This window comes from Taudactylus pleione, unplaced genomic scaffold (genome assembly GCF_031769625.1).
Source record: "Taudactylus pleione unplaced genomic scaffold, aTauple2 ptg000743l, whole genome shotgun sequence".
Classification (NCBI taxonomy): Eukaryota; Metazoa; Chordata; class Amphibia; order Anura; family Myobatrachidae; genus Taudactylus; species Taudactylus pleione.
The window spans coordinates 17366-42926 of record NW_028285145.1 but is presented as its reverse complement, the minus strand read 5'-3'; positions in this window follow the sequence as shown (position 1 = coordinate 42926).

Here is a 25561-nt window from a genome sequence, read left to right as displayed (position 1 = left end):
TGACCATCTGAGGCGTCCTAAGGATGCTCCGGGGAGCTGTAAGGGCAGCGGTGTGACCGTCTGAGGCGTCCTAAGGATGCTCCGGGGAGATGTAAGGGCAGCGATGTGACCGTCTGAGCGTCCTAAGGATGCTCTGGGGAGCTGTAAGGGCAGCGGTGTGACCGTCTGAGCGTCCTAAGGATGCCCCGGGGAGCTGTAAGGGCAGCGATGTGACTGTCTGAGCCGCCCTAAGGATGCTCCGGGGAGCTGTAAGGGCAGCGTTGTGACCGTCTGAGGCGTCCAAAGGATGCTCCGGGGAGCTGTAAGGGCAGCGATGTGACCGCCTGAGGCGTCCTAAGGATGCTCCGGGGAGCTGTAAGGGCAGCGGTGTGACCGTCTGAGGCGTCCTAAGGATGCTCCGGGGAGCTGTAAGGGCAGCGGTGTGACCGTCTGAGCGTCCTAAGGATGCTCCGGGGAGCTGTAAGGGCAGCGGTGTGACCGTCTGAGCGTCCTAAGGATGCTCCGGGGAGCTGTAAGGGCAGCGGTGTGACCGTCTGAGCGTCCTAAGGATACTCCGGGGAGCTGTAAGGGCAGCGGTGTGACCGTCTGAGGCGTCCTAAGGATGCCCCGGGGAGCTGTTAGGGCAGCGATGTGACCGTCTGTGGCGTCCTAAGGATGCTCCGGGGAGCTGTAAGGGCAGCGATGTGACCGTCTGAGGCGTCCTAAGGATGCTCCGGGGAGCTGTAAGGGCAGCGATGTGACCGTCTGAGGCGTCCTAAGGATGCTCCGGGGAGCTGTAAGGGCAGCGATGTGACCTTCTGAGGCGTCCTAAGGATGCTCCGGGGGAGCTGTAAGGGCAGCGATGTGACCATCTGAGGCATCCTATGAACATTCCTGGCGGCACTGCTGTATAGATTCTGGCTGCAGGGTGCCAGGCTAGCAGAGAATAGCTCTCAGGGCCAGACCAAATGCATCCGTGGGCCTTATACAGTCCCGGGCCTGAGGTTCCCCATCTCTGCTCTAGGGCGCCGTGACTGACTAAGCTAATACTGGTGCGGGCGCGCCTTTATAGCCCAGATATTGCACTGGAACCTCTCTTAGTAAGAATATGTAGAATATTAGTGACAATGACTAATTACCTCGGTGACCGCCCTCTGCCATCTCTGTTATTGCTGTCACTGCTGGGGATGCCAGTCACCATGCCCCTCCATATGACTAAAGGGCGCCATGCATAGCTATAGGTAGTGGCAGCACCCACAGAGCTGGTTCCTATCCTGGTCACCAGGGCTGGATTCTTGTCACCCGGGACAAGGCAGTAATTTGATCCCAGTCCCTCTATTCCAGAGACGCAGACATGGAGCCCGGTCACAAACACTGGACCAGATATTAGCTACATATGGGCTGAGGATGCTCCCCCTGTGGCCCCTTATCTGCCCCACCCTCACCACGGCATGCTTCTGTCTCATCACGCACCTCCTGCTTTTTCTCTCCAACAGTCTCGGTGCCTGCTCAAATCCTGTGCCAGGGGCGCATGCCCCCTAGCCCTCCGCCCCAGTTGCGGCCTTGTGGGCACCATCCTCTAGTAGTACAGCTCCTCCTATTATGGGGTGAGCTTGGAGCATTTGGCCTGGTGCCCTTACGCAGCACATTGCCACAGAGAGGAGAGGAGAGTCCCCTGGGGGTGAGGAGGGGGAATATAGGTACAATGAGGTAAGTGAGCACGTGCAGGGCAGGGAGCAGCCAGCAGGGGGAGCAGTACTAGGGGAAGAAGGTGACAGTCCCTACACTGCTAGCAGCCAGTAACAGTCCTCAGCCCAGGAGCAGTATTAGGGGAAGAAGGTGACAGTCCCTACACTGCTAGCAGCCAGTAACAGTCCTCAGCCCAGGAGCAGTATTAGGGGAAGAAGGTGACAGTCCCTACACTGCTAGCAGCCAGTAACAGTCCTCAGCCCAGGAGCAGTATTAGGGGAAGAAGGTGACAGTCCCTACACTGCTAGCAGCCAGTAACAGTCCTCAGCCCAGGAGCAGTATTAGGGGAAGAAGGTGACAGTCCCTACACTGCTAGCAGCCAGTAACAGTCCTCAGCCCAGGAGCAGTACTAGGGGAAGAAGGTGACAGTCCCTACACTGCTAGCAGCCAGTAACAGTCCTCAGCCCAGGAGCAGTATTAGGGGAAGAAGGTGACAGTCCCTACACTGCTAGCAGCCAGTAACAGTCCTCAGCCCAGGAGCAGTATTAGGGGAAGAAGGTGACAGTCCCTACACTGCTAGCAGCCAGTAACAGTCCTCAGCCCAGGAGCAGTATTAGGGGAAGAAGGTGACAGTCCCTACACTGCTAGCAGCCAGTAACAGTCCTCAGCCCAGGAGCAGTATTAGGGGAAGAAGGTGACAGTCCCTACACTGCTAGCAGCCAGTAACAGTCCTCAGCCCAGGAGCAGTATTAGGGGAAGAAGGTGACAGTCCGCACACTGCTAGCAGCCAGTAACAGTCCTCAGCCCGGGAGTCTCCGCTTCCAGGGGCTGAATTCCTCATTCCTGTATAATTGTCCTGTGAGCAGTAATAGTGAGAGGCGTTAGGTAATTCTCTGTAACGTTGCTATAGAGACTCCTTCTCAGATTGGGCAATGTTCTCATTTATCACCTATACAGCAATTTATATCAGGTGTAACTAGTAATGTAACATGTGCTGCTGTCACTCACTGCCTAGGACTGATATCAGGAGAGATATTATTATCAATGTGTGACCCACTGATAATAACACCGTATAATGACAATCACTTACTATTTTGGCCTCGATAAAGTGCGACTGCAAACTGTTACTAATAACCCCTTGTAACTGTATAACATTGTTACTCAAATAAAGACACGCACACACACATGTACACACATACACACACATAAATACACATGTATACACACGCACACACACATACACGCATGTACACACATACACACACTTGTACACACATACACATACATAGGCACACACATGCATACATACACACGCATGCACAAATACACACGCACACACACATACAAAGGCACACACACGCATACATACACACGCATGTACACACACACTGCTGTGGAATGGGAATATGAAGTGGACATCTACACTCTGTGACCAGCTGAAATTTATATGCGAGGCCACATAAAAAGAAAACTATCTATCTGCTTTTATTTGTATTTCGTTCTTTTCAGAGGGACAATGGGGCAAACCCCAATGCACCGCACCACACCAAACCACACCACACCACATGGCACCACACCGCAATACACCGCACCACACCGCAATACACCACATGGCACCACACCACACGGCACCACACGGCACCACACCACACCGCACGGCACCACACCGCAATACACCGCACCACACCACATGGCACCACACCACACAGCACCAAAGCGCAATACACCGCACCACACTGCACCGCACCACAGCACACCGCAATACACCGCACCACACCACATGGCACCACACCACACGGCACCACACCGCAAGGGGTTCAAATACAACTATTATTGTGCATGCTGAACACCTTTATTAACCCTTTTTTAACTAAACCTAACCCACCTTTCCCGCAGCCTAACCCTCCCCCCCCCCAGCCTAACTCCCCCCATGGAATAACCCTAACCCTCCCTCTAGTGCCTAACCATCCCCCTAACCCTAACCCACCTTTCTCACAGCCTAACCTTAAACCTCCCCTCCCGTACCCTGGGTGCTGGTAACAATTTGATTGGCTGGTGGTGGTGTCATGCACCGAGCAGTGACAGGGCAGTGCCCTCAGCCAGACCTCCCTGTGTATAATGCTGGGGGCAAACGTGATGTCACATTGGCAGTAATTTCAGGGGGAAGGGGGGAGGTGTTGAAGTTGAAAGTTAGGCAACTATGAACCTAGTAATACCTGCCAGGCCATGCTGCCAACCTGGTGCCCACCCCCCACTCCTGCACCTAGGGCACGTGCCCTGCCTGCCCCACCCCTGTTATGCCACTGCTAATATCAGACCAGAGTACTGGGAGCTGGTGTCTGGCTGCTAATAACGGCTCCCGGTGGCAGCATGTGACAGAACGTGGACTCCTTGTTGTATGGCTGAGAAGCACCAGATCCCCCCTATATGTTCCCTGTACCCCCTGGATGGCGCTAATCCTCCATCACAGTGTGGAAGAACTTGGGTCTTATTTGTGCAGATCGCGGGTCCAGAAACTGAAGAGCTTGGTTTCTGGCTCCATCATTGGAGAGATTAGGTGTCACTGGCAGATGGGGTTGTCCAAGGTCGGGATTAGAACGGTCACTGTCTCTCCTGCGATTTCTTTAACACTGGCAGAATACCAACGATTTTCCGGTGAATAATAAATCACCGTATGTAATAGAATGTGTATGGCCTCAAAGTCGCCAGAAATCCGACACAATGAAACATTCCAGGACACACCGAGCCAAGTTTTCTATTCAAGTCATCAGATGTAATAGTCTGCAGGGTTGTAACCCGCCGGTAAAGCACCAGAAAATGTTGCCGATCGGCAGAAGTGCCTTTGGCCGCAAATGTAACTATCTCGTCTGTTGTTAAAAAACAAATAGATGGAAAGTTTGGGTTACAATTACCAGCATTATACATTACCAACCAGGGTATAGCAGGGCGAGACACGGGCGTGGGGTCCTGCTGAGACCCTATTTATACAGGTGGAGTCTCCCATATCTAAATATTCTGAAATACAGATTTTTTTACCATGACTGCGATAGTGAAACCATTGCTTTTTGATGGTTCAACTTTGTTTAAGGCACAAAAATATTAAAACTATTGTATAAAAATACCTGCAGGCTGTGTGTATAAGGTGTATATGAAACATAAATGAATTTCATGTATGTACACAAACTTTGAGCCATAACATTATTGAAAATATTGTATAGAATGAGCTACTGGCTGTGTGTGTATAAGGTGTATAGAATGAGCTGCTGGCTGTGTGTGTATAAGGTGTATAGAATGAGCTGCAGGCTGTGTGTATAAGGTGTATAGAATGAGCTGCAGGCTGTGTGTGTATAAGGTGTATAGAATGAGCTGCAGGCTGTGTGTGTGTATAAGGTGTATAGAATGAGCTGCAGGCTGTGTGTGTATAAGGTGTATAGAATGAGCTGCAGGCTGTGTGTATAAGGTGTATAGAATGAGCTGCAGGCTGTGTGTGAGTATAAGGTGTATAGAATGAGCTGCAGGCTGTGTGTGTATAAGGTGTATAGAATGAGCTGCAGGCTGTGAGTGTATAAGGTGTATAGAATGAGCTGCAGGCTGTGTGTGAGTATAAGGTGTATAGAATGAGCTGCAGGCTGTGTATGTGTATAAGGTGTATAGAATGAGCTGCACACTGTGTGTGTGTATAAGGTGTATAGAATGAGCTGCAGGCTGTGTGTGTATAAGGTGTATAGAATGAGCTGCAGGCTGTGTGTGAGTATAAGGTGTATAGAATGAGCTGCAGGCTGTGTATGTGTATAAGGTGTATAGAATGAGCTGCAGGCTGTGTGTGTGTATAAGGTGTATAGAATGAGCTGCAGGCTGTGTGTGTATAAGGTGTATAGAATGAGCTGCAGGCTGTGTGTGTATAAGGTGTATAGAATGAGCTGCAGGCTGTGTGTGAGTATAAGGTGTATAGAATGAGCTGCAGGCTGTGTGTGTGTATAAGGTGTATAGAATGAGCTGCAGGCTGTGTGTGTATAAGGTGTATAGAATGAGCTGCAGGCTGTGTGTGAGTATAAGGTGTATAGAATGAGCTGCAGGCTGTGTGTGTGTATAAGGTGTATAGAATGAGCTGCAGGCTGTGTGTGTGTATAAGGTGTATAGAATGAGCTGCAGGCTGTGTGTGTATATAAGGTGTATAGAATGAGCTGCAGGCTGTGTGTGTGTATAAGGTGTATAGAATGAGCTGCAGGCTGTGTGTGTGTATAAGGTGTATAGAATGAGCTGCAGGCTGTGTGTGTATAAGGTGTATAGAATGACCTGCAGGCTGTGTGTGTATAAGGTGTATAGAATGAGCTGCAGGCTGTGTGTGTGTGTATAAGGTGTATAGAATGAGCTGCAGGCTGTGTGTGTGTATAAGGTGTATAGAATGAGCTGCAGGCTGTGTGTGCATAAGGTGTATAGAATGAGCTGCAGGCTGTGTGTGTATAAGGTGTATAGAATGACCTGCAGGCTGTGTGTGTGTATAAGGTATATAGAATGAGCTGCAGGCTGTGTGTGTGTATAAGGTGTATAGAATGAGCTGCAGGCTGTGTGTGTGTATAAGGTGTATAGAATGAGCTGCAGGCTGTGTGTGTATAAGGTGTATAGAATGAGCTGCAGGCTGTGTGTGTGTATAAGGTGTATAGAATGAGCTGCAGGCTGTGTGTGTATAAGGTGTATAGAATGAGCTGCAGGCTGTGTGTGTGTATATAAGGTGTATAGAATGAGCTGCAGGCTGTGTGTGTATAAGGTGTATAGAATGATCTGCAGGCTGTGTGTGTGTATAAGGTGTATAGAATGAGCTGCAGGCTGTGTGTGTATAAGGTGTATAGAATGAGCTGCAGGCTGTGTGTGTGTGTGTGTATAAGGTGTATAGAATGAGCTGCAGGCTGTGTGTTTAAGGTATATAGAATGAGCTGCAGGCTGTGTGTGTATAAGGTATATAGAATGAGCTGCAGGCTGTGTGTATAAGGTGTATAGAATGAGCTGCAGGCTGTGTGTGTGTGTGTATATAAGGTGTATAGAATGAGCTGCAGGCTGTGTGTGTATAAGGTGTATAGAATGAGCTGCAGGCTGTGTGTGTATAAGGTGTATAGAATGAGCTGCAGGCTGTGTGTGTATAAGGTATATAGAATGAGCTGCAGGCTGTGTGTGTGTATAAGGTGTATAGAATGAGCTGCAGGCTGTGTGTGTGTATAAGGTGTATAGGATGAGCTGCAGGCTGTGTGTGTATAAGGTGTATATAATGACCTGCAGGCTGTGTATAAGGTGTATATAAAAGATAAATACATTCTGTGTTTTTATTTGTGTCCTATATGCATGATATTTCATTATGGTATACAAATATTCCAATATAAGCAATTAGGGAAATAACTCTGGTCCCAAACATTGATTGCAGGAGACTCAACCTATATTGGTGATCAGCAATGCAATAACCAGGCCCAGGTGCCTCCTAATACTACGGTGCTTCTTCCATATGTTACTGGCGTGTGCTCCCAGGTTACTTTCTGGCTAGATCACAGCCTGATCAGCTGGAGACACATACTTTGCATTTCTCTCCTCATGTAATAACTTGAATCACTTTTATCACGCAGGAATGATCACACTTTACACCATTTCAAAATCTTAGTAACTGGTTCTCAGAACGCTGAGAAATTAGAATTCATACTGTCCTATCACGTATACACATAGAAGGCACCTCTTGTGTCCTTTGGATTCAGATTGTGTAAACTTATTAAATTTATATCAGTCCCCCCTCATCCCAGCTCCTTATTATACCGAACCCCTCCTCACCCCAGCTCCTTAATATATATCAGTCATCCCTCACACCAGATCCTTACTATCAGGTCCTTCATCAGACAAACTATTACCAGTGAGTCCTCCCACAGTCATATACTATTACCAGCGACTCCTCCCACAGTCATATACTATTAACAGCGAGTCCTCCCACAGTGATATACTATTACCAGCGAGTCCTCCCACAGTCATATACTATTACCGGTGAGTACTCCCACAGTCATATACTATTACCAGCGAGTCCTCCCACAGTCATATACTATTACCGGTGAGTCCTCCCACAGTCATATACTATTACCCGAGAGTCCTCCCACAGTCATATACTATTACCCGAGAGTCCTCCCACAGTCATATACTATTACCAGCGAGTCCTCCCACAGTCATATACTATTACCAGCTATTCCTCCTACAGTCATATACTATTACCAGAGAGTCCTCCCACAGTCATATATTATTACCAGTGAGTCCTCCTACAGTCATATACTATTACCAGTGAGTCCTCCCACAGTCATTTACTATTACCAGTGAGTCCTCCTACAGTCATATACTATTACCAGAGAGTCCTCCCACAGTCATATACTATTACCAGTGAGTCCTCCTACAGTCATATACTATTACCAGTGAGTCCTCCCACAGTCATATACTATTACCAGTGAGTCCTCCCACAGTCATATACTATTACCAGCGAGTCCTCCCACAGTCATATACTATTACCAGCTATTCCTCCTACAGTCATATACTATTACCAGAGAGTCCTCCCACAGTCATATATTATTACCAGTGAGTCCTCCTACAGTCATATACTATTACCAGTGAGTCCTCCCACAGTCATTTACTATTACCAGTGAGTCCTCCTACAGTCATATACTATTACCAGAGAGTCCTCCCACAGTCATATACTATTACCAGTGAGTCCTCCTACAGTCATATACTATTACCAGTGAGTCCTCCCACAGTCATATACTATTACCAGTGAGTCCACCCACAGTCACATACTATTACCAGTGAGTCCTCCCACAGTAAACATACTATTACCAGTGATTCCTCCCACAGTCACATACTATTATCATCGAGTCCTCCCACAGTCACATACTATTATCAGCAAGTCCTCCCACAGTCATATACTATTACCAGTGAGTCCTCCCACAGTCATATGCTATTACCAGTGAGTCCTCCTACAGTCATATACTATTACCAGTGAGTCCTCCCACAGTCACATACTATTAGCAGCGAGTCCTCCCACAGTCACATACTATTATCAGCGAGTCCTCCCACAGTCACATACTATTATCAGCGAGTCCTCCCACAGTCACAAAGTATTATCAGTGAGTCCGCCCACAGTCATATACTATTACCAGTGAGTCCTCCCACAGTCATATACTATTACCAGTGAGTCCACCCACAGTCACATACTATTACCAGAGAGTCCTCCCACAGTCATATACTATTACCAGTGAGTCCTCCCACAGTCATATACTATTACCAGCAAGTCCTCCCACAGTCCTATACTATTACCAGTGTGTCCTCCTACAGTCATATACTATTACCAGTGAGTCCTCCCACAGTCACATACTATTACCAGTAAGTCCACCCACAGTCACATACTATTACCAATGAGTCCTCCCACAGTAAACATACTATTACCAGCGATTCCTCCCACAGTCATATACTATTATCAGCGAGTCCTCCCACAGTCATATACTATTACCAGTGAGTCCTCCCACAGTCATATACTATTACCAGTGAGTCCTCCCACAGTCATATGCTACTACCAGTGAGTCCTCCTACAGTCATATACTATTACTAGCGAGTCCTCCCACAGTCATATACTATTACCAGCTAGTCCTCCTACAGTCATATACTATTACCAGTGAGTCCTCCCACAGTCATTTACTATTACCAGCGAGTCCTCCCACAGTCATATACTATTACCAGTGAGTCCTCCCACAGTCATATGCTATTACCAGTGAGTCCTCATACAGTCATATACTATTACCAGTGAGTCCTCCCACAGTCATATACTATTACCAGTGAGTCCACCCACAGTCACATACTATTACCAGAGAGTCCTCCCACAGTCATATACTATTACCAGTGAGTCCTCCCACAGTCATATACTATTACCAGCAAGTCCTCCCACAGTCCTATACTATTACCAGTGTGTCCTCCTACAGTCATATACTATTACCAGTGAGTCCTCCCACAGTCACATACTATTACCAGTAAGTCCACCCACAGTCACATACTATTACCAATGAGTCCTCCCACAGTAAACATACTATTACCAGCGATTCCTCCCACAGTCATATACTATTATCAGCGAGTCCTCCCACAGTCATATACTATTACCAGTGAGTCCTCCCACAGTCATATACTATTACCAGTGAGTCCTCCCACAGTCATATGCTACTACCAGTGAGTCCTCCTACAGTCATATACTATTACTAGCGAGTCCTCCCACAGTCATATACTATTACCAGCTAGTCCTCCTACAGTCATATACTATTACCAGTGAGTCCTCCCACAGTCATTTACTATTACCAGCGAGTCCTCCCACAGTCATATACTATTACCAGTGAGTCCTCCCACAGTCATATACTATTAGCAGCGAGTCCTCCCACAGTCATATACTATTACCAGTGAGTCCACCCACAGTCACATAGTATTATCAGTGAGTCCGCCCACAGTCATATACTATTACCAGTGAGTCCTCCCACAGTCACATACTATTACCAGAGAGTCCTCCCACAGTCACATACTATTACCAGCGAGTCCTCCCACAGTCACATACTATTATCAGTGAGTCCTCCCACAGTCACATACTATTACCAGAAGGTTTTAATGAATACAAGTGACATATTGGATAATATCATTATATTTGATGGAGATGCACATATAATGGGTTTGATTCATTATGGATTGCAACTGCAACAGTGTCCGCAGATCGGCCTATGGTGCGTATGATGCTTTGTGGTGCACGTGCGTGATAGCATATCGATCTCCTACGCATCCTGTATACAAAGCCATCACAGACCGAGGGACAGGACATCAGCATTTGGGGGCGGTTACGGGGGATTGGTTGAAGAAACGCAGGCGTGTCTGTTTGAACGCTGTTGCTGGGCGTGCATAAATTAGTCACTGCGACGGCATACGCAGCCTGAGTACGAGGTTAGCAATTTCTGAGTAAGGTCTGACCTGTTGTACTTGTGCGTGAGGGGCCGATGTTCCCGATGTATATGGAGGACTGTGAGGTATTACAAATGGTGAGATAGAGGTAGTGGGCGTCACTATCATGGCTGTGTGGCAGCTTTTCGATTGCAAGTAATTAGCATATTTTCTCTATCGCTACTATCGCCATAGCGATCCTTAGTGAATCAGGCCCAATATCATGTCCATGGTCTGTAGTTGTCCTGGAGTATTGTTTGCATTGAGTCACAGTATTACAAGGAGCTAATGAGTACAGAACATGTCTATAATGAACCCACTGCTCAGAGAGGGTGAATCTAATTAAAGTGCGGCAAATCCCTTTCTTCCCGCCGGCCCGTTCCGCCATGTCAGCAATCCCACAATGTAATTAGAGGGAACTCGTCAAACTCTTCATTAACTGCAAGGTTTTCTCACCTCTATTATTAATTTAGAGACATTGTAGCCGGAATAATGTAAAATGGATTTAAAAAAAAAAAAGTTAATATTTCCAGCTTTAATTAAAATAATCTGGGGTTTGATAAAGCAAAAAATAATAAAATAATTGAATTGTCCTCTTTCGTTTATTTATAAGAATTCCTGGAAAAGTCTCCAATAATCTGTGAAGTGCGACCAGCCCAGGAGCTGCGGCCGATGGTTTGTATTCAGCGTCTGTGTGAGGGGAAGTGAGACGTATTTCACCTGATTAGGAAATCTATTGTAGCATTAATAAGAAGATTTAGCACTTTCTCTGTTCAGCTCCACCTGGTGATAATTAGCAGAATATCAGTGGTATAGAGACCGCGCTATTGCTGGTAATAAATAACGTATGTACTGTAGTCAGTTCTTCTCCCAGCTGCTGGCATTGTGCAGGTTATAAAACAAAGGGTAAATCTACCAAGCGGGGGCTTTGCAATGCGATGGGCATCAGCACAGATTGACAGCGGGTTCTAAATGCAAATTACAACATTAAACAGTAAATAGCTTTTTGATTATTGGCCGTTAGGCCTCTGCTGATATTGTAAAAATCAGTGGGAGGAACGATGAGGGTCCCTCCTGATTTTCCACTAACCAGCATTTGCCTTTACTAGTCAGGGCTGTTGGCACCAGGTATTAAGGGAGGAGGAGGCCCATGTGCATTCCCTGTACGGGGCCCCCTTCTCCTCTCTTCCCAGTGGCCGGAAGCGGACCGACTGCAGCAGTAGACTCTGGGCACTAGTCTGTGCCCAGAGTCTACTGCGTATTTCCCCAATGCGCAAAACGCCAGAAAAATGGTGGCCATTTTCCAGGCGTTTTATGCAGGGCTGTGACAGCCAACGCAAGACTTTGGAGAGGTTAGTATTAGAAAATATGGGTGCAGGGTGGACAGTGTGGGCCCCCTGTGGACCCAGGAGCCCGACTGCACTATAGCAGGGGTGGCACTTGCAGTGGAGACCCCCTACCAGGGGTTAAAGTTCTATTTGGAGACAAATCCAGCTCCGCCTCTTCCAGCCCACCTTACCCGCCCAGTCAGCCCTGCGCCTCAGGGAGTTGTCAGGCGCCGGCTGAGATTTTGTTACCAGTGGGTGCTGGAGTGTCAGGGGCATTTGGGAGCAAATTGCTGATTATCATTTGCTCACATACCTTATCAGATTATCATTCCAACCAGCCAACTAGTTGGATGGTTGGATGAAAGTTGGCCTAGTGTATGGCCAGCTTAAGTGTCTCTTAATAAACCTGCTGTCTCTTTCCCCAGGTAGTGAGACACTGAGTAAAACCCCTGACACACCTTTATCAGCCTCTCACACAGGTGCAAGTACTAATTAGCCTGTTCTCAGGCTAAAGACCTGAAATGGGCCTAATGGAAGGAGCCCACCCTCATGCTTCATCCGGCTGTGATATAGGGCAGTTATTGTATATCGGCAATGCATCGTAACAGATATATACCTGATAGGGCAGTAATTATGGCTTCAGTACATCAGACAACAGACTCTACAGCCCAGTCCTTGTGTCAGTCCTGCCAGCCGTCCCCAGAGGTCCCAACTATAGCAGACCTGTCCCTGCAGGACAGAAGGGTAAGAACCTGCTGCTCCCCTGGGTCATTGTCCTGTGCAGGCAAATAGAGGGCGGGATATTGAGGAGAGGAGATCTGTCCCTCTTTTAAAGTCGGGAGCATCCTGACAGTCCTTAGAGAAGTGACCTCATTTTGTGGCTTGGGGTCCTGAACTGTAATTCGCATTGAATACAGAACTTATCCTTTATTTTTAGGTTACGGGGTGGGTGGGGGAGGCCTATTCACAGCTCGTTGTTGCAAATATTTCTTCCAGGCAAATCCTAAAATCAGCTACAGACTGAACCTATTTTCCTGATGCGCGAGATGAGTTACTTGTTATTCTGTGAGCCTCATGTTTTATTATACAAATGAGGAACAGTAATCCCCTCCAGGAATGTGTCCTGTTCAAGGTCTGGATAAACAGATATTCCGCCGGCATTCTGACTTAAGTGTTGCTGATAATCTCGTGGCGAGGAATGTCCCCACCAATTACTGCAGCGAGACAATTATCATCCACCTCGTGTCCCCTCATTCCTGGCGCCTCTCACTTGCAGCTCTCGGTTACCTTTTATAATTTAAAGACTTTGAAATGTTGAAAGGATGCGCTGAGAGTCGGGGGGATTATCTGCGCGAGCGCTCGCCAGCCCCTCGCTCTCCTATAACCACATCTCAAGGTGAAACTTGACAGCCTGACAATCCGACTCCTGAAATCACTGATTGGAGCTGATGTATAAAGGACGCTGTACTGTCTGCATCTGCCCAGGGATTCTCATTGCTGGGTATTCAGCATTTCCTGGGCCCGGAGCACCACGGACAGAACTAGGGCCCTCAGATTTACTAACACGCTGTCCGTTCCCTAATGCTGGTGTGAGAAATATTCCTATTCCGCACCTGGCTGCAGAATCTCACACAATTTGCCTGTGGAATTGGCCCCAGGCGCTCACAGGCCTCCTCCAAACCCTCTGCACAGCGGAACGATTTCTCCGTCGTCGTCGCACCAGCTCTAATCATAGACTGCAGATGAGCAAAATCTTATTTTAAATAACTACAGCTCTATCTGCCGAGAGTCGCTGCCAGTCCTCAGTCTTTAATACTTGTTAGAAGAAATTGTACTGAAACATCAGCGCAGAGCTTCCCCCATCGGCAGCGTCTGAGCTACGTGACGGCGCCCGTGTTGATCACAATGCTCAGCGTCTTTGATAACAGATCACACACTGAGGGAGCTGGAATGACAAAAGGTTATGAGTCAGAATTACGGGTCTGTATTTCCAGGCAGAATATCCCCTCGGTCACTTTCGCCCACGTTCTGTAGTAATTTCCTGAGACTCGCTGCTGCGCCGCAGGTAGAAACTGAGCGCCTCACGCTGTGTACACTGACCTTGGTCTACTACAACCCACAGCACGACATTGTCCTGATAATAATACCATTTATTCTCTATTTCAGTACTTGGTTTCAATAACTATTACCCTATACACCCTGAGAGTATAATACAGGTAACAAGGCGTCATCCAAGGTACAGGATAAGAGGGATAGTGACATTTCCTGTGAGACGTCTGTGAATCAGGCGCAGGTGAAAGCGACGCTATAGGATAGGATCCTCATTGACACCAGCTTACATACATAGGATGACGTTTGCAGATTGCAGCGTTTCCGGTACATAAAACACTGATCGGTCACTGAATACAACAGGGGGTAAATTTACTAAGAATCAAGTCTGCTCGGGTTTGTGTTTTTTTTATCTCGTTTTGCATCGCCGAAACTCGGGTGATTTTCCCGTTTTTAAACTCGCAAATTTACTAAGAAGTGAGTTTAGTGATGGTGAAGCAGAACGAGATTTCTCCCCCGAGTAGCAAGTTTAGATGAGATTACTCACCCGAGATTGCAGCGTCTTCTCTCTGCCTAACTCTCCCGAGCTAGCAGCCTGCACATATCAGTGACATACATCAGTGAGATACGTGAAGGCAGTTAGGGCCTGATTCAGAGCCGGACACTCTGACCAGAGAGCTCGCTCTGAATGAGGGCCCACCTCCATAAATATGGAGCGTCCTCCTGGACGCTCGTATAGCTGTGGGTCACCACCCACAGCATATACGAGCGTGCAGGATGATGGTCGCGATGGTCTTGACCATCGCGACCATCGCCAGTGCGAGCAGAAGCCTACGGTTGAGTTTCTCAACCGCAAGGCCAGGAGTGATTTTGGCTCTATCAGAGCCAAAATCACTCCCACTGACATCACTAGTGATGTCAGTGGGGCCGGCTTCTGACGGTAGGCGTTCCCTTGGGAACGCTTCCGTCTGGCAGGCACGCCCCCGGCACGCCTACCAAAGGGGGCGTGCTGTCAATCAACATCGACAGCACGCCCCCTTTGATCAGACACAACGAGCGAAGGAAAGTCCTTCGCTCGTCGCGTCTCGCGCATGCGCACGACGGAGCTCCCTCCGTCGTGCGCATGCGCAGTGCACACGATCGACCCACTTGCGAGCGGACAGCCGCTCGCGAGTGGGTCTGAATCAGGCCCTTTGTGTGTTGTACCTGTTAAGCAAGGGTTAAATCTTTTAAAAAAAAGTGACGCAGGGTCCCCCCCCAAAAGCATTACCAGAGTTTGGCCGATGGTGAGTGGATGCGAGTTTGGCCGATGGTGAGTTGATTCGAGTTTGGCCGATGGTGAGTGGATTCGAGTTTGGCCGATGGTGAGTTGATTCGAGTTTGGCCGATGGTGAGTTGATTCGAGTTTGGCCGATGGTGAGTTGATTCGAATTTGGCCGATGGTGAGTTGATTCGAGTTTGGCCGATGGTGAGTGGATTCGAGTTTGGCCGATGGTGAGTGGATTCGAGTTTGGCCGATGGTGAGTGGATTCGAGTTTGGCCGATGGTGAGTTGATACGAGTTTGCAATCTCACCTGAGTCTGTCTTTAGTAAATTTGAGAGTGAAAAAATAACGAAACTCACCCGAGATTGTCATCTGGACCAAACACGATTCTTAGTAAATTTACCCCCAGGACTCATTTATGAAGTGCACACTCACAATAAAGCACAATTGGTTCATCTGTTGATTACAGGATCAGTGATGACAAATAGATCTAGAAATGGGCAGTTTGCTAAATCTCCATCTAAGTCACCAGACATGGCAACGTCACCGCCATCAGCGAGTCCTTACTGTATAGACCAGCGTGATAATAACGTGGCGCAGAATAAACGAGTGGTGGGATATTACTTACTGTGACCAGAGGGCCTGATCAGAGGTCTACGCTATTCTGATGTGTACGCAGAGGAGCGATAATCTGCGCATCTGTCTGTGTCGCACATCACATGTGTCATTACCATAGTTGCTCGCAGCCACTATTTCCTCGCAGTGTGATTGACAGTCAGGTGGCATTTGCGGGAGGTAGTGGGGAGTGGTAGCAAAGGAATGTCGCAGCCCGTGTCTGCCATCCCGTATCGCGGTACACGCGGTTATTCTATGCAGCCATAGGGATACTCAGCATTCCCATTATTGGAGGATCTGCGACCTATGCTTCGTCTTTGTACACTGAGGCCCCTGCGTCTGCGAAGTTTGCCTATTTTCATACAGCAGCTGCGATGCCATTAGCCTCCATCTCTGGATCAGACCCGGAACATGCAAATGTCACAGCACATTCTGGAGAGACCACACAATGATAGGTTACAGAGCAGCGCCATCTACTGTCCCTCCAGTACTACAGCGCCCAAGTAATATCTAGCCATTAGCTGATGCTATACGCCTATGTGCTTTCTCAGCAACTGAGTCCATTTAACACACATTTTATTTTTAAGATTTAATGTTTGTACCAATGTAGAGATTTTGTAGAGACCGCATTTGCCATCTTTGTTACGTTTGCCTTTAAATGCCAGTCTGCACCTTATGGCTTTTCCCCCTGCTGGCAGGACGGACGCACTCGTGCATTGTCCATGGACTTTGCATCCTCTTCAGTTGCTGTTCTCCATCTATTGTCCTTCTCTTCTTTAAGATGAGCTATCGTGTGTACACATGGTCAGATAATGGTGCATACACACGGTCAGATAATGGTGCACACACACGGTCAGATAATGGCGCATACACACGGTCAGATAATGGTGCATACACACGGTCAGATAATGGTGCATACACACGGTCAGATAATGACGCATACACACGGTCAGATAATGGCGCATACACACGGTCAGATAATGGCGCACACACACGGTCAGATAATGGCGCACACACACTGTCAGATAATGGCGCACACACATGGTCAGATAATGGCGCATACACACGGTCAGATAATGGTGCGTACACACGGTCAGATAATGGTGCGTACACACGGTCAGATAATGGTGCGTACACACGGTCAGATAATGGTGCATACACACGGTCAGATAATGGTGCATACACACGGTCAGATAATGGCGCATACACACGGTCAGATTTTCCTTCACATCTGAACGATAACCATTTTAAAAATCGTTCAATCATTCATATCTGAAGGAAAATCTGACATGTTTGTCAGATGAACGATGAACGATCCGCGTTCCCGATGGTCAGATAACGATATCTGACATCTGATGTGTTTGCAGTCACATTTGGACGATTCCATTCATTTTAATGCAGTCAGAAATCGTTCGTAGTTCAAATCGTTGGACAAATCGTTCATCAAAACATTCAGATCGTTCAATTGTTCATCTGACAAATCTGACCGTGTGTATGCGCCTTATATCTGATTCCATACCTCCTAACGTTCATCAGTCCGACAAAAGGTGCGTACACAGGGAACAACTTGAACAACCATAGATATCGTTGATAGATTTCCCTCCAACTTTCTGTAGCGCAGGTCAAGCGATTTTGGTTGTACACACCGATAGATATCTATGATAGATATTTCAGTGAAGCTATCTTCTTTTTACAGGCAAATCTTTACAAAATCGTCCAAGTTGGCTGCATTAATGGAAAACCATAGATATCGTTATCGTTCATGCGGGAACGTGCATCGTTGGTCGCAGGGGCGTCTTAAGAGAGGAGGGGGCCTGTGTGCACTCCTCGTGCGAGGCCCCCTCCTCTCTTACCGGTGGCCGGCAGCTGACTAATGCGGCTGGCCAGCCACCGGATCATTAGTAGAATCCGGGCACTAGAGCTTGCCCGGAGTCTACTGCCCATGCGCAGAACACCGGGAAAATGGCCACAGACAGGTAAGTTTAAAATAATATGGGTGCAGGGTGTGCGGTGCGGGGCCCCTCTGGACCCGAGGGCCCGTGTGCCCCACACACACTGCACCCATTATAGATACGCCACTAGTTGGTTGTTGCCAGGTTGGTGACTGCAAAAAAGTGAACAATATGAATGATAACAATATGAACGACATGAACGATATCGTTCAAATCGCTCACAAAAGTCGCACCAATAGGCCCTTCGCACACTAGGCCCTGGTGTGTGATGTTATCAGGGGCAGGGGGAGCGTGTGTCACATTCCCCAGTTTTTGTCATGCTGGGGGCGAGCTCAGCACTCAGGCATCTGCTGAGCGGCCTCTAGACTCTCCAGGTGTACATCCATCTGCGCTCTGCAGGTAAAACAGCGCTGACAGACTGTGTCCCCCAACCTGCGGACCGCTCGCGGGACACTGTGGCTGACTGGTGGAACAGAGCCTGAAATGGGGGCGGTGGGAGGTCTGTATATCTCTCACCGGTCAGATATACACTAACTGCACTTGCAATGTAAGACAGGTGTACGGTGATTTATACTCGTGTTTTCCGTACATACCTCCCTTTGTCATCTGCTCCTGGCTGTCTAGTGTTGGATTTCTCCTCCATACCTAAGTCTAGTAAGGACATTGCGCCATTCCTAAGGTCATGTTGCTGGTGATTGCCGCCCTGTGTGTTCTCCTGGAGACCCTCGGTACAGCACTCCTCATAGGTCACTCTGATGCATACTTGCCTACCCTCCCGATTTGGTCGGGAGCCTCCCGAAAATCGGGTGCCGCTCCCGACCTCCCGGGAAGGCAGGCAAGTCTCCCGGAACCAGCCGCAGCCATCCCGCACCCCCCCGTTGGCGGCCACATAGTATGCAGCCCGGGGGATCAGATGACGCGATTCGCATTAAAACGCATCATCGAAGCCCCGCCCCCCGCAGTACAGTGTCTGTATTACGGGCTCTGCACAGCGGGGGGCGGGGCCACGATGACGTTTTGAGCCTCCACGCCCCCCGCTCCGCCCACCTGATGTGTAAAGAGCGTGGTCCAGGCTGTCCCCTCCCGGAAGGGACAGCCTAAAGGTAGGCAAGTCTGCTCTGATGGCGATAAATCTTCAGATGGCGCTCGCTGTTGTAGCTTATGGAATGCACTTTGCAAAAGTTTCCAGACAGCGATACATGAGATCCTACCCCGGCATTATCCACTCACACATGCGTGATCTAATGTCCACATATGCGCAGTAGCGAGGTCGGGTTCTTTTACCCGGGCGTAAAATTATCACATCAGCCATCACAGTGACAGGGTTCCTATCAGAGCTCCTGTCCCCATATGTGAATAGTGTTACATCCCAGGGATATTTATTGGCATGATACGTTAAAACGAATAACAACATCGTTTTTCTTATGAAATTCTGCACCTGTTGATATGTCACATGACTACCTTCCCAATTCAAAAATTAGGGTTGAATCCAAGATGGCCGCCATACTGGTGACACCCTAAAAAGTTTTCCCCACTTCCATATCATATGTATAGACACTGGATTCATATTTCCCTTACTCATTTCCTTTTTATAAGGATGTTTCCACACTTATGGACCACCCAGTACGATACAAACATCGCCAGCTGGGAAGACGCTTGGGTTAAATTCCTGTTTCCAGGCATCTAAATTTAGCATTAATCCAGAAAGGTTTTATCGTTGTAATCAGAAGCCAAGAACTGAGCCGTTGTTTCCATCGATAAACAACTTAATTACTAACTAATGTCTCTGTTTGATATTCATTGTGCGGCTAATTGTCGTTATTTGATGCAGTAATGGATTGTAAGTGTGTTTGATCAATGAGAGATCGGTGAGACCTGGCCTGGTACCCTGCAAGTACCACGAGGGAGCTTCCTATTCACGCTGCCCAGTAAGAGCTCGGGTCATGCAAATTCCTCTCTGTAATCATTTCCCGTCAGCAGCGTCTGGCGCTTCTCACACGTCAGAGTGGGTGATATCAGGATACAGGCAGATCGTCCTCCTGATGTGCTGTATATAGAGGCCGTGGGGCAGACGGAGGATAATAGAGATATGACAGGAGGCCGAACCTCAAATATCTGTTATCTATAATCATAGAGCAGCTGGTTTTCCTGATCTACGTTTATCCAGCAGTCTCTGGGCCTGATTCAGAGCCGCTCGCAAGCGGCCGCTCGTTCGCTCTCAGCGATGTTTGCACAACTGCGCATGCATATGGGTCGTAATGCGCATGCGCAAAACAGTCATTGCGGTCGGAAATCGTGCACTCATAAAACAGCGAGGGGCTGCTAATGTGATTGACAGAATGTACCGTTTGTGGGTGGTAACAGGGGAAGGTGCTTGAAAATGGGGGAGTGGAGATCCGAACGCAGGCATGCCAAACGGTGAAAAGGACGTTTAATGGGAGTGCAAAATTAGTAAAGCAGCGTCATCGACCACGTCACTTGGTTGTTTCTTAGCCTGAACTGCTCGCAGTGATAACGGGAAGAAAAAGCTACCACAAGCACAAGGAGGGAGAGAGAAATTGATAGAGAGCAGGGAGGAGGAGAGAGAGATGGATAGAGAGCAGGGAGAAGAGAGAGATGGATAGAGAGCAGGGAGGAGGAGAGAGAGATGGATAGAGAGCAGGGAGGAGAGAGAGATGGATAGAGAGCAGGGAGGAGAGAGATGGATAGAGAGCAGGGAGGAGGAGAGAGAGATGGATAGAGAGCAGGGAGGAGAGAGAGAGATGGATATAGAGCAGGGAGGAGAGAGAGAGATGGATAGAGAGCAGGGAGGAGGGAGAGAGAGATGGATAGAGAGCAGGGTGGAGGTAGAGAGAGATGGATAGAGAGCAGGGAGGAGGGAGAGAGATGGATAGAGAGCAGGGAGGAGAGAGAGAGATGGATAGAGAGCAGGGAGGAGAGAGAGAATTGATAGAGAGCAGGGAGGAGGAGAGAGAGATGGATAGAGAGCAGGGAGGAGGGAGAGATGGATAGAGAGCAGGGAGGAGGGAGAGAGAGATGGATGGAGAGCAGGGAGGAGGAGAGAGAGAGATGGACAGAGAGCAGGGAGGAGGAGAGAGAGATGGATAGAGAGCAGGGAGGAGGAGAGAGAGATGGATAGAGAGCAGGGAGGAGAGAGAGATGGATAGAGAGCAGGGAGGAGGGAGAGAGAGAAGGATAGAGAGCAGGGAGGAGAGAGAGAGATGGATAGAGAGCAGGGAGGAGGAGAGAGAGATGGATAGAGAGCAGGGAGGAGGGAGAGAGAGATGGATAGAGAGCAGGGAGGAGAGAGAGATGGATAGAGAGCAGGGAGGAGGAGAGAGAGAGATGGAGAGAGATGGATAGAGAGCAGGGAGGAGGGAGAGAGAGATGGATAGAGAGCAGGGAGGAGGGAGAGAGAGATGGATACAGAGCAGGGAGGAGAGAGAGATGGATAGAGAGCAGGGAGGAGAGAGAGAGAGATGGATAGAGAGCAGGGAGTAGAGAGAGAGAGATGGATAGAGAGCAGGGAGGTGGAGAGAGAGATGGATAGAGAGCAGGGAAGAGGGAGAGAGAGATGGATAGAGAGCAGGGAGGAGGAGAGAGAGATGGATAGAGAGCAGGGAGGAGGGAGAGAGACATGGATAGAGAGCAGGGAGGAGGGAGAGAGAGATGGATAGAGAGCAGGGAAGAGGGAGAGAGAGATGGATAGAGAGCAGGGAGGAAGGAGAGAGACATGGATAGAGAGCAGGGAAGAGGGAGAGAGAGATGGATAGAGAGCAGGGAGGAGAGAGAGAGATGGATAGAGATCAGGGAGGAGGGAGAGAGAGATGGATAGAGAGCAGGGAGGAGGGAGAGAGAGATGGATAGAGAGCAGGGAGGAGGGAGAGAGAGATGGATAGAGAGCAGGGAGGAGGGTGAGAGAGAGATGGATAGAGAGGAGGGAGAGAGAAATGGATAGAGAGCAGGGAGGAGGAGAGAGAGATGGATAGAGAGCAGGGAGGAGAGAGAGATGGATAGAGAGCAGGGAGGAGGAGAGAGAGATGGATAGAGAGCAGGGAGGAGAGAGAGAGAGATGGATAGAGAGCAGGGAGGAGAGAGATGGATAGAGAGCAGGGAGGAGGAGAGAGAGAGATGGATAGAGAGCAGGGAGGAGAGAGAGAGATGGATATAGAGCAGGGAGGAGAGAGAGATGGATAGAGAGCAGGGAGGAGGGAGAGAGAGATGGATAGAGAGCAAGGAGGAGGTAGAGAGAGATGGATAGAGAGCAGGGAGGAGGGAGAGAGATGGATAGAGAGAAGGGAGGAGAGAGAGAGATGGATAGAGAGCAGGGAGGAGAGAGAGAGAGATGGATAGAGAGCAGGGAGGAGGAGAGAGAGAGATGGATAGAGAGCAGGGAGGAGGAGAGAGAGATGGATAGAGAGCAGGGAGGAGGAGAGAGAGATGGATAGAGAGCAGGGAGGAGGAGAGAGAGAGATGGATAGAGAGCAGGGAGGAGAGAGAGATGGATAGAGAGCAGGGAGGAGGGAGAGAGAGAAGGATAGAGAGCAGGGAGGAGAGAGAGAGATGGATAGAGAGCAGGGAGGAGGAGAGAGAGATGGATAGAGAGCAGGGAGGAGGGAGAGAGAGATGGATAGAGAGCAGGGAGGAGAGAGAGATGGATAGAGAGCAGGGAGGAGGAGAGAGAGAGATGGAGAGAGATGGATAGAGAGCAGGGAGGAGAGAGAGAGATGGATAGAGAGCAGGGAGGAGGAAGAGAGAGATGGATACAGAGCAGGGAGGAGAGAGAGATGGATAGAGAGCAGGGAGGAGAGAGAGAGAGATGGATAGAGAGCAGGGAGGTGGAGAGAGAGATGGATAGAGAGCAGGGAAGAGAGAGATGGATAGAGAGCAGGGAGGAGAGAGAGAGATGGATAGAGAGCAGGGAGGAGGGAGAGAGAGATGGATAGAGAGCAGGGAGGAGGAGAGAGAGAGATGGATAGAGAGCAGGGAGGAGGGAGAGAGAGAAGGATAGAGAGCAGGGAGGAGGGAGAGAGAGATGGATAGAGAGCAGGGAGGAGGGAGAGAGAGATGGATAGAGAGCAGGGAGGAGGGAGAGAGAGATGGATAGAGAGCAGAGAGCAGGGAGGAAGGAGAGAGAGATGGATAGAGAGCAGGAAGGAGGGAGAGAGATGGATAGAGAGCAGGGAGGTGAGATGGATAGAAAGCAGGGAGGAGGAGAGAGAGATGGATAGAGAGCAGGGAGGAGGAGAGAGAGATGGATACAGAGCAGGGAGGAGGGAGAGAGAGATGGATAGAGAGCAGGGAGGAGGGAGAGAGAGATGGATTGAGAGCAGGGAGGAGGAGAGAGAGATGGATAGAGAGCAGGGAGGAGAGAGAGATGGATAGAGAAGAGGGAGGAGGTAGAGAGAGATGGATAGAGAGCAGGGAGGAGGTAGAAAGAGATGGAGAGAGAGCAGGGAGGAGGGAGAGAGAGATGGACAGACAGCAGGGAGGAGGGAGAGATGGATAGAGAGCAGGGAGGAGGTAGAGAGAGAGATGGATAGAGAGCAGGGAGGAGGAGAGAGAGATGGATAGAGAGCAGGGAGAAGGTAGAGAGAGATGGATAGAGAGCAGGGAGGAGGTAGAGAGAGATGGATAGAGAGCAGGGAGGAGGAGAGAGAGATGGATAGAGAACAGGGAGGAGGAGAGAGAGAGATGGATAGAGGGCAGGGAGGAGGGAGAGAGAGATGGGCAGGGAGGAGGGAGAGATGGATAGAGAGCAGGGAGGAGGTAGAGAGAGATGGATAGAGAGCAGGGAGGAGGTAGAGAGAGATGGATAGAGAGCAGGGAGGAGGTAGAAAGAGATGGATAGAGAGCAGGGAGGAGGGAGAGAGAGAGATGGATAGAGAGAAGGGGGGAGGGAGAGAGAGATGGATAGAGAGCAGGGAGGAGGAGAGAGAGATGGAAAGAGAGCAGGGAGTAGGAGAGAGAGATGGATAGAGAGCAGGGAGGAGGAGAGAGAGAGATGGATAGAGAGCAGGGAGGAGAGAGAGAAGGATAGAGAGCAGGGAGGAGAGAGATGGATAGAGAGCAGGGAGGAGGAGAGAGAGATGGATAGAGAGCAGGGAGGAGGAGAGAGAGATGGATAGAGAGCATGGAGGAGGTAGAGAGAGATGGATAGAGAGCTGGGAGGAGGGAGAGAGAGATGGATTGAGAGCAGGGAGGAGGAGAGAGAGAGATGGATAGAGAGCAGGGAGGAGGAGAGAGAGATGGATAGAGAGCAGGGAGGAGGAGAGAGAGATGGATAGAGAGCAGGGAGGAGGAGAGAGAGATGGATAGATAGCAGGGAGGAGGGAGAGAAAGATGGATAGAGAGCAGGGAGAAGGGAGAGAGAGATGGATAGAGAGCAGGGAGGAGGAGAGAGAGATGGATAGAGAGCAGGGAGGAGGAGAGAGAGAGATGGATAGAGAGCAGGGAGGAGAGAGAGATGGATAGAGAGCAGGGAGGAGGGAGAGAGAGATGGATAGAGAGCAGGGAGGAGGGAGAGAGAGATGGATAGAGAGCAGGGAGGAGGGAGAGAGAGATGGATAGAGAGCAGGGAGGAGAGAGAGAGAGAAGGATAGAGAGCAGGGAGGAGGAGAGAGAGAGATGGAGAGAGAGAGATGGATAGAGAGCAGGGAGGAGGGAGAGAGAGATGGATAGAGAGCAGGGAGGAGGAAGAGAGAGATGGATACAGAGCAGGGAGGAGAGAGAGATGGATAGAGAGCAGGGAGGAGAGAGAGAGAGATGGATAGAGAGCAGGGAGGTGGAGAGAGAGATGGATAGAGAGCAGGGAAGAGAGAGATGGATAGAGAGCAGGGAGGAGAGAGAGAGATGGATAGAGAGCAGGGAGGAGGGAGAGAGAGATGGATAGAGAGCAGGGAGGAGGAGAGAGAGAGATGGATAGAGAGCAGGGAGGAGGGAGAGAGAGAAGGATAGAGAGCAGGGAGGAGGGAGAGAGAGATGGATAGAGAGCAGGGAGGAGGGAGAGAGAGATGGATAGAGAGCAGGGAGGAGGGAGAGAGAGATGGATAGAGAGCAGAGAGCAGGGAGGAGGGAGAGAGAGATGGATAGAGAGCAGGGAGGAGGGAGAGAGATGGATAGAGAGCAGGGAGGTGAGATGGATAGAAAGCAGGGAGGAGGAGAGAGAGATGGATAGAGAGCAGGGAGGAGGAGAGAGAGATGGATACAGAGCAGGGAGGAGGGAGAGAGAGATGGATAGAGAGCAGGGAGGAGGGAGAGAGAGATGGATTGAGAGCAGGGAGGAGGAGAGAGAGATGGATAGATAGCAGGGAGGAGAGAGAGATGGATAGAGAAGAGGGAGGAGGTAGAGAGAGATGGATAGAGAGCAGGGAGGAGGTAGAAAGAGATGGAGAGAGAGCAGGGAGGAGGGAGAGAGAGATGGACAGACAGCAGGGAGGAGGGAGAGATGGATAGAGAGCAGGGAGGAGGTAGAGAGAGAGATGGATAGAGAGCAGGGAGGAGGAGAGAGAGATGGATAGAGAGCAGGAAGAAGGTAGAGAGAGATGGATAGAGAGCAGGGAGGAGGTAGAGAGAGATGGATAGAGAGCAGGGAGGAGGAGAGAGAGATGGATAGAGAACAGGGAGGAGGAGAGAGAGAGATGGATAGAGGGCAGGGAGGAGGGAGAGAGAGATGGGCAGGGAGGAGGGAGAGATGGATAGAGAGC